Here is an 11,454-nt window from a genome sequence, read left to right on the forward strand (position 1 = left end):
AAAAGTTACATCAATTCTTTAAGAAGCTTTGCACAAAACCTAAATAAAAGGCAAATATGTACACTGAGCCATTAACATGTCCAATATAAATAAACCATTGATTATTGACATAAAAAAGATTAAAACACATTTTCATCAACTAATTTTAATTTTTCAATCTTACCTACATATTTATTAAACTACACATTAACCCAACAACACTATTAATAATTTACCATTATAAAACATTTTTGGACTGCATTGGGACACTCTCATAAATCTATATGTTATTCATTTGCTTACGTATCTAAATTCCACGTTTAATCTCACATCACACACGAAACATATTCTTTAACCAACACATATATCCAGAAGCAATATAAATAAAATATACATATGCATATGTCTCTCTATTCCTTTTTATTATTCTGTTACATATCAAGCCTGGTATCTGTTCGGGATTCTTCTATGACCCGAAGGTCCCTCTGTAATTGGACTCATAGGCCCCTCTATAATTGGACATATAGGTCCTTCTGTATTTGACCGGAAGGTCCCTCTGTATTTGACCCGTAGGTCTCTCTGTAATATCAGATCCAGGGCAAGACCATCACAGATCCTCTTTAATCATATGATTCATGTACTTTAATCTCAAATAAAAAACATATCCATTTCCTCACATCATATTCCACCAAAGAATTCCAATATAGTTTATAAATATATCCATTGCACCAGTCCCACGCAGCCAGATCATATTCTATCATTAATAACAAACAACATATAATCATATTAGGTTCACATCATATAATATAATTAATCTCTTCACCAGAACTCAGAATAAAGAAGCATGTGAAACATGTAAAATTAAAAGTATGATTTATACACACCTAAGTACTATAGATATTCTCATTGATTCTACCTCCGGCTGTGCAATCCTTTTCTTCACCAAACTGACTCCGTTATTAATTTGTTACTCTTTTTCAAAATATTATCGGACTATTGCTTCTTTCAATTCCGTGGTTAGGATGACATGTGTATTATGGTGAAATATTATTTCGTAAGGCACATGTATGAATAGGATTTTGAAGCTGAAGTTTTGAGTATACAATTTTCTCATTCACTTTCTTAATAATAATATTCTATTAACTTTAATTACATATTTATAAACCAAAGAGTCGGTGTTAATATGACTAATTTCTCCAACTTATCATACGTGTTTGTCTATTGCATAAATTACTCACACGTATAACACTTCTAGCTATATGTCATGCGTATTCATATAATATTAATTATTAAACTATTAATATATATCCATTTGCCAACACTTTTCTATAATATTCCATACACCCACTCGTTAATTATACATATATGTATATTATTTATATAATTTCTCATGTATTTTACATCTCTTATATACACATACACACTTTGTGAATAGTTTAATAATTTTACTATCTATGTTATTTTTTTCGTATAATTATAAAAAATAATAACTATAGTTTATAATAAAATGAAGAGTGATATTAATGATCATGGTCAATCTAATAATAACTATATGTTATAATAAAATAAAGAGTGCTATTAAACTTTAGGGAAATTAGAAGTTAATATCGAATAATTTGATTTGGGCTTATAAAAGAATAAATAAATAGATGAAATATGAATTTTAGTCTGAATAAATTAGAAGATGTTACAACTATACAATGAATTTTAGGTAATTAATTGTAGGTATAGTTATTGATATTTTAAATAATCTATTGAGTAATAGTCTGATATATTGAATAATTACTAAAAATTAGTATTTTATTATGATGGATGGTAAAAAGAAAATATAATTTTTGAAAATGCGAGAAGCACATGTTCTTAACTCATCTATTTAATATTTTAAATCTATATAGTTAATATTTTATATTTCATATAGAATATTACATAGAAAAAAAGATATTGCAGAATGTTGTTAAATTGTAAACTATGTTACTAAGTCGGTACTACAACCTAACCCTATGGATTACTAAACCCTTTGGAGATGGATTTAACTTCGATCACATAGCGAACGCTATTTTATTGAGTTGGTACTATACCCTAACCTCATGTACTACTAAACCCTTGGATTGTTGGATTTACACTTCAGCCCCGGCGCGATGCGCAACTGACGATATTTTTAGTAATTAAATAAGTACATAATCATGTATTATTGATACATGTGAACTTTAGATTCGAATCGTTATATGCTCCATCCATCTAATGAAATATTGTCCAAATATTCAATCCCAGGACGATGCACTATTTTATTAATTGAATAAGTATATATTTAAGTATTGTTAATAACGTTACATTTTGATATCACTATATATTATTAAGATTAATTTTTTATCCACAAAAATAAACAATTAATGATTTAAATGAATAGAGAAAAAGAGCTCGATATTTTAATTGGAATGAGAAACATGGTTAAGTGTATTAATTGAAGAAAGAAAGTTTTCAGAAAAGATAAAAGTATCATCTTATTTGGGGCAAACTAAAAAGAAAAATGTGTCATCTTAAGTATGTGATAAAATTTACTAAAACTAATACTCCTACATGGCCATAATTAAAATTTTAAAACTAATACACCTACGTGGCCATAATTAAAACTTTAAAACTAATACCTTTAATTACTAAAACTAATATTCCTACATGACTATAATTAACATTTACTAAGACTAATACCTTCAATTTACTAAAACTAATACTTCTACACGGCCACAAATTAAATTTAAAATTATCATTTATTAATTCAAGTGGGGTTTAGTTAATCCTTAATTATTTTTGGCCCAAAACATGTTAGCCTAGCCCAAATTCACTTTTAGGGTTGCATTATTCACTATATAAGTCCAACAACACTATTCAATTCCTCCCAACGGCACTTTTCAATTCCTCCAAGTGGTGCCTTTATTTCTTAGTTATTTCTACCTCTTTCACGCCACAAATTTTACTCCAGATTTCTTGAATTTGTTTTGTTTACTAAGAATATGGAATGCATATGATGTGGAATGTTACTCCATGTTATAAAAAATAAACGAATATGGAATGCATATTATAAAAAGTAAATTGTCCATTGTACAAAACAAAAGTTTGATTGATTGACTGATTACAATCAATCAAAGACAATAAAAAAGTCCAAAAGTTACATCTATTATATAGCTCTTTAAAAAGATTTGAATAAAACCTAAATAAAATGCAAATGTATACATTGAGCCAAATTGATTAAATTTATATTATATTAGTATGTGGAACGATTTTTAATTTACATGACCATACCTGATATAAAGTACATAGCATTACACATAGTTTACAAATTTTTACTTGTTTTCTTAATTAATTTTTGACAAAATTTAATAAACTATTTAAACGATTAAAATCTAAAAAATAGTTTGATTAATACCATCATTATGATCTAATTAATGTATATTTTTTGGAGTATTTGATAATGCCATCAGTATTAATTACCTAATAATCTTATGTTTAATCGATTAATGTACACTAAACAATAATAAAATTATTAATGAAGGAGTGAGACGGTAGGTCAGGCCAACAACATATATAACAGTATGGGTCTCATCCCAAGAATCCAATCTCCCTTACCTTTATCCCAAAAAAAGTCCAAAAGTTACATCAATTATACAGCTTCTTTAAGAAGCTTTGCATAAAACCTAAATAAAATGCAAATCTATACATTGTACCAAATTGATTAATTGGTGACAAATTATGCATTAAGAATAGAGAAAACTTTTTGGAATATGCAAATGTATACAATGTGAATTGGGAATAGGAAAATATGCATTAAGAATATTACTTGCTAATCATATAAGCATTACTACATATATTTTGGAAACACTCTTATCTCTATTTTATTCTCTCTTACTTTACTCTCTTCACTTCACATACAAAATAAAATTATATAAAATTATCAATTTTAATTATGCAATAATAAATATTTCATGTAACATTATTATTATTATTATTATTATTATAAAAATTAATAAAAATAAATATATATAATGGTGAGAAATAAAATGCAAACATGCATTGAGCCAATCCATCATTTGTCATTATAGCCTCTGCAATATGAATTGGGAATAGGAAAATGCATTGAGAATAGAGAAAACTTTTTGAAATATGCATTATTGATATACGTGTGATTTGCTATTAGGAATATGGCATTAATTGAGTAGACAACACTAAAAATGGAAACACTCTTATCTCTATTTTATTCTTTCTCTTTTATTTTACTCTCTTAACTTCACACACAAAATAAAATTACATAAAAATATCAATTTTTATTATGCAATAATAAATATTTCACGTAATATTATTATCATAAAAAATTAATCAAAATAAATATATAATGGTGAGAAATAAAATGCAAATGAATACATTGAGCCAATCCATCATTGGCCATATATATGTGAGTGAATTAGTGAATATATGGTAATGCATATTATATGTGGGTGTGTAAAATTTTCATAAAATATATTATAGTGGGGAAATCATGTATGCTTTAGCTAGAGGTGGGTCCCTTTTGTATTTCCATTTAGCAAAATAATGTTGGTGGGACACATCACATCACATCATATCATATTTCTATGGTGGTATCAATACGATAGCTATGAATTAATGCTACTTGTTTCAAGTTTAAATCCTATAAAATGAGCTCATTAGGTTGGACAGAAAATGTATATATTAGTAGTACCTATTAATATTATACTGCATTAATTATTAATTGCTGAATTTTTTTAAAAAATTTATTTACTTTACAAAAGTATAGAATTTTAACTTATGTAACCTGTTAAATGCATTAATTATTAATGGCTGAATTTGACTTTAAAGAACTGCATCTGAAGTAACTTACTTTTAATACTGCAGTCTACTCAATTAAAAAAAATGGGAAGCAACTTGCACTCTTTGCACAATCCTCAATGTAGAAATGAAGGTTTTCAATCTTTTCAGTCTTTTCATCTTTTACAAAGTAAAATGAAACAAAATAAATTTGCATGGTGGAAATCATTTGATGAATTAGAATTTTGGGATATTTAAATCCCTAAAAAATCTCCTACCTTTTATAAGCAGTACAACTGTAAATTTTGGTGGAAATATTTTTGGAATAAGAAAGATATAAAATAAAATCTATCAAAAATAGATTAAGTAGGAAGAGAAAATAATATATCAAAAGCATAATTAAATTGTGGAGTAATAAGAAATAGTACTAAATTTCCAACCCCTCTGACCCCCTCTGATTCTTTTAATCTCACCTCCACATCCTTGTTCTACTTTCTCTCTCTCGAGATATATATGAGCATACATATATAATATTAGCATTTATATAAAGTGTCCAGTTGGTCATCAATATTGTCCACCAATGAAGTACATTGGAACTTGCAATTACAAATTATGACAATATATATATATATATATTGGCTTCAACTAAAAATGGGTATCATTGCTCTTAATTAATGAAGTTTAAAATCTATTGCTTCACAATAATCATATGGCTACTAAACTTAATCTCAACTCTTTGTGCCACCTATTTCTAATTGTATCTCTCATTCTCTCTCTTCCTTGCAATATACCTTACGAAACCAATGGTGAAGAAATAGAGGATTCTATTTTATGTCTTAAAGTATATTAAAATAGAAAATATATTATATTAAGACAAAAGAAAGAAATGGCATTGATTTATTGATCAATAAAAATATATAATCATTTACATAGAGTATTGTTCAATAAAAGAAAAAAATGACATTGTAGATGTTGTTTATTTTAGATAAGTTGATTTATTGATCTGTAAAAAAATGTACTCCATTTAATACTATTTGAAATTATTTGATTAGAATATATATTTAATGGACTTATGAGAATTAATACAAATAAATAGAGAAATAAAACTCAAAACCCATTTTACAGTTGAAAACTAAGATATTTAATCCTTTATAATTATATAGTACTCTATTATATTACAAACTCATATTTTATGGACAATGAAATGCATTCCATTCTATTTTCTGTGCAATTATTGTTCCACAATGTGTATACATTTATTGCCTATTAATCGAAACAATGGAAGAGAAAAACCTCTTCTTCATCATTTTTTCTCTTCCCTTCCTTGTCTTTGGACTAATCATCTTACACAAAATATATATAAAAAAAAAAGAAGAAGTGCATCTGACACTCAAACGTACAAAATGATAAAAAAAAATATTACTACTAAAAACAAAAAGAAGTGCATCTGACACTCAAATGTACAAAATGATAAAAAAATATTACTACTCCCTAGGAAATTACTCTCTCTCCTCTGCTCCTTTTACCCCTCTCTATCTCTCACTCCTTTCATCTCTATATCCCTCCTTTTTCAGCTATTCAGTTTCACTTCCTCTGTATAAATGGTTGGACAGCTCCGGCAAGCCATGGCCTATGCTGATTTCGTTAGTGCCTTCATCTGTTCTTGGTTTTATGCTTTTTCTCTGCTGGATGTGTACTTCTCTTATCATTCTCTAATTTACTCTTCTTTTGATATTCAATGCTTGTTAATATCTGCAAAAACCCAGAAGATGTTGTGAGATATTAGATTTAATAGGACAAACAATGGTGAGTATTAATAGAAGTTAATGCTATTGTGGTTTAAAGAGTTAACCTATGTAAAAAAAGAAAAATGTTAAATAATATTCACATACCTTAAATATCTGCAAAATATAAATGGTTAAGATAAGCAACAAAACATTAAAATAAAAAATATATAAAGATGAAGATGAAGATGAAGAAAGATATGAAAGTAAACGTAGAGAGAGAGAAGAACCTGTAACTTATGTAAAAAAAGAAAAATGTTAGATAAAATTCACATACCTTAAATATCTGCAAAATATAAATGGTCAAGATAAGCAATAAAATATTGAAATAAAAAAAATATAAAGATGAAGAAAGATATGAAAGTAAATCGTAGAGAGAGAGAAGAACCTGTAATTTATGAATGTGTGTTGTTGCAACTGATATTTATAGAACAACTTTCTAAATAATCTTGGGTTTTAAATTTCAAATTTCAAATTTTTTTTGCTCTAGAATGAACAGATTTCCCCCCTTTTTTAGCTCCAAAAAACCCCTCCATTTTGGAGGGGGGAAAACCCACATTATTTTTGGGAGGGAAAACCCACGTTTTCTTTTGGAGGCAAAACCTACTTTTTGTTTGGGTGGGAAAACCTTGTTATGCTATGTGTTTCGTATGCATACAAAATGTATTTGTATATATATAAATGATATGATGTTTAGTCAGCTTTACAATTAAAAATAATGCTATTATCTGATGGTTTTAATGTATAAAGGTGGTGGGGTCATTTTAACTATTGGTCAAAGCTTGAAAGTGTGAGTTGGCAGATGGCATTTGCAAAATTCCCTCCAAATCGCAAATTTGAAAAAGGGGGGAATTCTCTTTGATTTCCCCCCAGAATGAACTGAACTTTTATTGATAGTATAGATTCAAAGGTCCAAATGAGGAACACGTGCAGCTGTTTATGGCATCCTTGATTTGACTATAGTTTTTGGTCATTATATGCAACCAAGTTTGACCCTCGCCACCGTCTCCTTCTACCAACCATTTATTTAATTAATTCATTAATTTATTACTTTATTCGTCCATAAAAAATAGAGTAATTGGTGTATGACACAAATTTTAATGTAGAATTGTTGTATACAGTGTTGCGTATTACTGGCCGTATTTTTTACCCTTTTTTTTGCCACATGGAAGCTTATTATTCGTCTACATGTACAAATGATTGGCTAGGAATGGTGGTATGGTGTTATTTTAAGAGGTGATGGCACCCTAACACTCCCCAGGTTAAAATGACAACATCTCTTAAAGTGACACCGTGACACCACATATCCAGCAATGTTATAAACGCTACACAACAATATTATCAACGCTACACAACAATCTATAGATTACTGTATATCATGTTGGATATTGCTGGCCGAGAAAAAATTGTTGTATACAGTGTTGTATATTGTCGGCCGAGATTTTTACACTTGAGCATTTTTTTTGGTTGCCACATGACAGCTTATTGTTCATTCACGTGTACAAATGATTGGCTAGGAATGGTGGTATGATGTTATTTTAAGAGATGTTGTCATTTTAACGTACCCCTATAATAACTAAAAGAACAAAAGTCCCAATAAATTTCATCCAAATTTTTATTATATGAAACAATTGAGAAATATATAAAAATATGATTTAATCAGCTACTTTTAATTAAAGTATAAAATTGAGTTAATTGAACAAAAATTTTGACTTAAAAAGTAGTAAGTGTCTTTTTATTAAATAATTTAAATCACTAAAAGTTATATTATCGCATTGATTTTGAAAAATTACATAAGTCATAGTATTAAAAAAAAATTCTTCATCCACAGGCCACTGCAAATTTATCAAATAAATAGTAATAATATAAAAAATCATGTCTATCTCGTTATCATCAGCATGCACTATTACCGTATTATTAATAAAGCAAAATCTGTATTAAAAATATGAACTTGATACTGAAACTAAATAAAATCATCTTTCTCAATTTCTTTTTTAAGCCATAATAACCTGTATCGAGAATATGAACTTGATACGGTAACAAAAAAAATCATCTCCTCAATTTTATTTATAAGCCAAATTTCATTTAAATTTTAAGCAATATGATGGTCTACATTTATTTCATTATACTCTTATACGACAAGGGTGTTTGTGTTTACAATATGTATGTCTCATTCTATATGTAATCAATTGCTAACTAATTATCAATCCCAAATTGAGACCAATTTTCAACCATTAGATTAGAAGATCTTGTGGTTAATATGATGCCAAGTGTAATATATTTTAAATTTAAATAATTATTAATTAAATTATAAGGGTATTAATGTCAAATCCTATATGTAGTAATTATAACTAACTACTTTCTCTCTCCTCAAAATCATCTCAAATCTTTAAATTTACGTAACTCTCTCAATTTAAATTATTTTTTCGCAAAAAATATATCAAATTAAAGATAATTTAATAAGGATTCCAACGAGATCTCAATTGCATATGTTCCGACGATGTTCGGGTGATGAAATTTGATAAATTATATTTCAATTTTCGTACATGTTGATAAGCAGCTATTTTCAACAAATGCAACAAAAAATCTCAATATATTGTAGGCAAAATCTCAATATTATGCATGTCCAATCTCAATAAAAATGTGTTGATATTCCAATGTCATATTGTTGATATTTGTAATACACAATGTTGATATAAAAAAACACTCACGAAAATTATCATATGATAACATAATGACGATATTACCCTTTTGTTGATATTTTGTCTACTATTTATTGAGATTTTGTGAGCTTTAATCTCATCCACTCATTTTAAAATCCAAGGGTGGAGATTTAGTCTTGATTTTGGATTAGGGTGCTAAAAGCATTAGAATAGGAAACTGGCTGTAGTTGTTTCCAATCAGATTTTGGGTGACACTCCTGCTTTATTTCTCAAATTTGTTATCTATTGAAGCATTTCTATATTTTATGGAATTTCTTTTTTCTTGCTATGATTTTTCTATGATCTGACTGAACCTATAATTTGATAACAAAAATAGAAATGTTTCAGAATTGGGTGGATTTTCCACTGATATTACTCAAAATTTATGGTATAAGTGTCAGAAATTCGTTTTAATATAGAATGCTACACTCCCAAGTCTTTTTTTTTTTTTTTTTTTTGTTAAACACCTTCACGGTGGAGGGTTAAGTAGGACCCTCATCCCATATATATCATGCAAACAAGGCGGTACAATCAGTCGATCCCAAAAGTGAACCGACTCAAAACAACGAGAGGTGTTACAATCAATCACCCCTTATACGTAACAAAACACAAAACCAAAAACAAAAACTATCTGCCAAAACTAAAACTAGGCATGCCAATCTTGTCAAGGTGAGCAAGAGCTTTCACACGCGCCGGTGATGAGTCTGCCGTATATCTAAATCTCTCCCAACTATTTTCTCCAATGGATGCCAAAGCATCCGCTGCTTTGTTTCCTTCTCTCCGGATATGAGAAATTTTCCAAGTGAAATTCCGGAGTGCCACTCTAAGTCTTGTCATTATGTGCCTTGTTTTTGCAGGACCAAGCTGTCCCCCCCAGGTAAGAACACAACAGTTCTGCGTCTGTTTCAATCCATAGGTTTCGACAGTGGCATTTTGCCATTTCGATTCCCTCTAGGAGAGCCCTCATCTCAGCTTCCCATGCAGATTCAACCTTCAGCGGTGCACTGAACGCCTCAACTATTTCTCCAAGGTTATTGCGAATCAGACCGCCACCCCCGGCTCTGTTTCTGTCTCCATCAAAAGCTCCGTCTGTGTTCAGCTTTAGCCAACCCTGCTCAGGGGGTCTCCATTGAACCTTTTCAACCCTTCTTTTCTTGCTGTAATGAAGATTAGATTTTCTCTCTGAATCTCCACCAGAGTTTGAGACTATAGGCTGCAACAGTGTCTGTCATACGCCGCAGCCCCAGTCCTCCTTCCTCCTTAGGTCTGCATACATCCAGCCACTTTATCCAATGTGTCTTGGAAGTAGAGTTACATGATCCCCAAAAGAATCTGGCAAGGACTTGTTCCATCATCTTTAGAGCCCCTTTTGTGGGTTCAAGCACCTGAAAAATATGTATAGGTATGGTTTCAAGGATACTTTTGATCAAAGTTAGTCTTCCCCCGAAGGAGAGGTGTCTATGACACCAACTGTGAACTTTTTCAGAGATTTTGTCTCTAATGAACAAGAATAAATTAGATTTCTTTCAACCACGGTAAATGGGAACCCCTAGATAAGTGCATGGAAAAGTCCCTTGTTGAAACCCTCCCGCCGTGATAACACCTGCTGCCCACTCTTCATGTTTATTATCTAAGTAAAAGCAGCTTTTCTCCACATTTATCAGCTGCCCAGAAACTTCCATGTAATGCGTAAGACATTTCTTAAGCTTCCTTATGGTCGCTCTTCTTGCTTGGGTAAATATAAGAATGTCATCTGCGTACGCAAGGTGTGACACTCCCATCGTATGTCGTGCAGTACAGAATCTCATTTCTTTTTTTCCTAGGATTAAACGATCCAGAAGCCTTGAGAGGTAATCAGCTGCCAGAATAAAAAGGGATGGGGAGAGGGGGTCTCCTTGTCTTAGCCCGCGAGAAGATTTAAAAAAACCAGTCGGAGATCCATTAATGAGAATAGAAAACCAACACGGATTTACACACCTCTCAATCATCCCAAGCCACCTCTCCGAGAAGCCCATCTTCTTCAAAACTTTTAGCAAGAAAGGCCATTGAACTCGGTCATAAGCCTTCGCCATATCTAATTTAATAGCCAAATTTGGAGAAGGGTTGCATTTCCAGATTTCATAAAAGATTTCCTTCGCTAGTAGCACATTATCGCTGAGCAATCTTCCCTTGAT

Source organism: Salvia hispanica, chromosome 6 (genome assembly GCF_023119035.1).
Source record: "Salvia hispanica cultivar TCC Black 2014 chromosome 6, UniMelb_Shisp_WGS_1.0, whole genome shotgun sequence".
In the NCBI taxonomy this organism is placed as follows: domain Eukaryota; kingdom Viridiplantae; phylum Streptophyta; class Magnoliopsida; order Lamiales; family Lamiaceae; genus Salvia; species Salvia hispanica.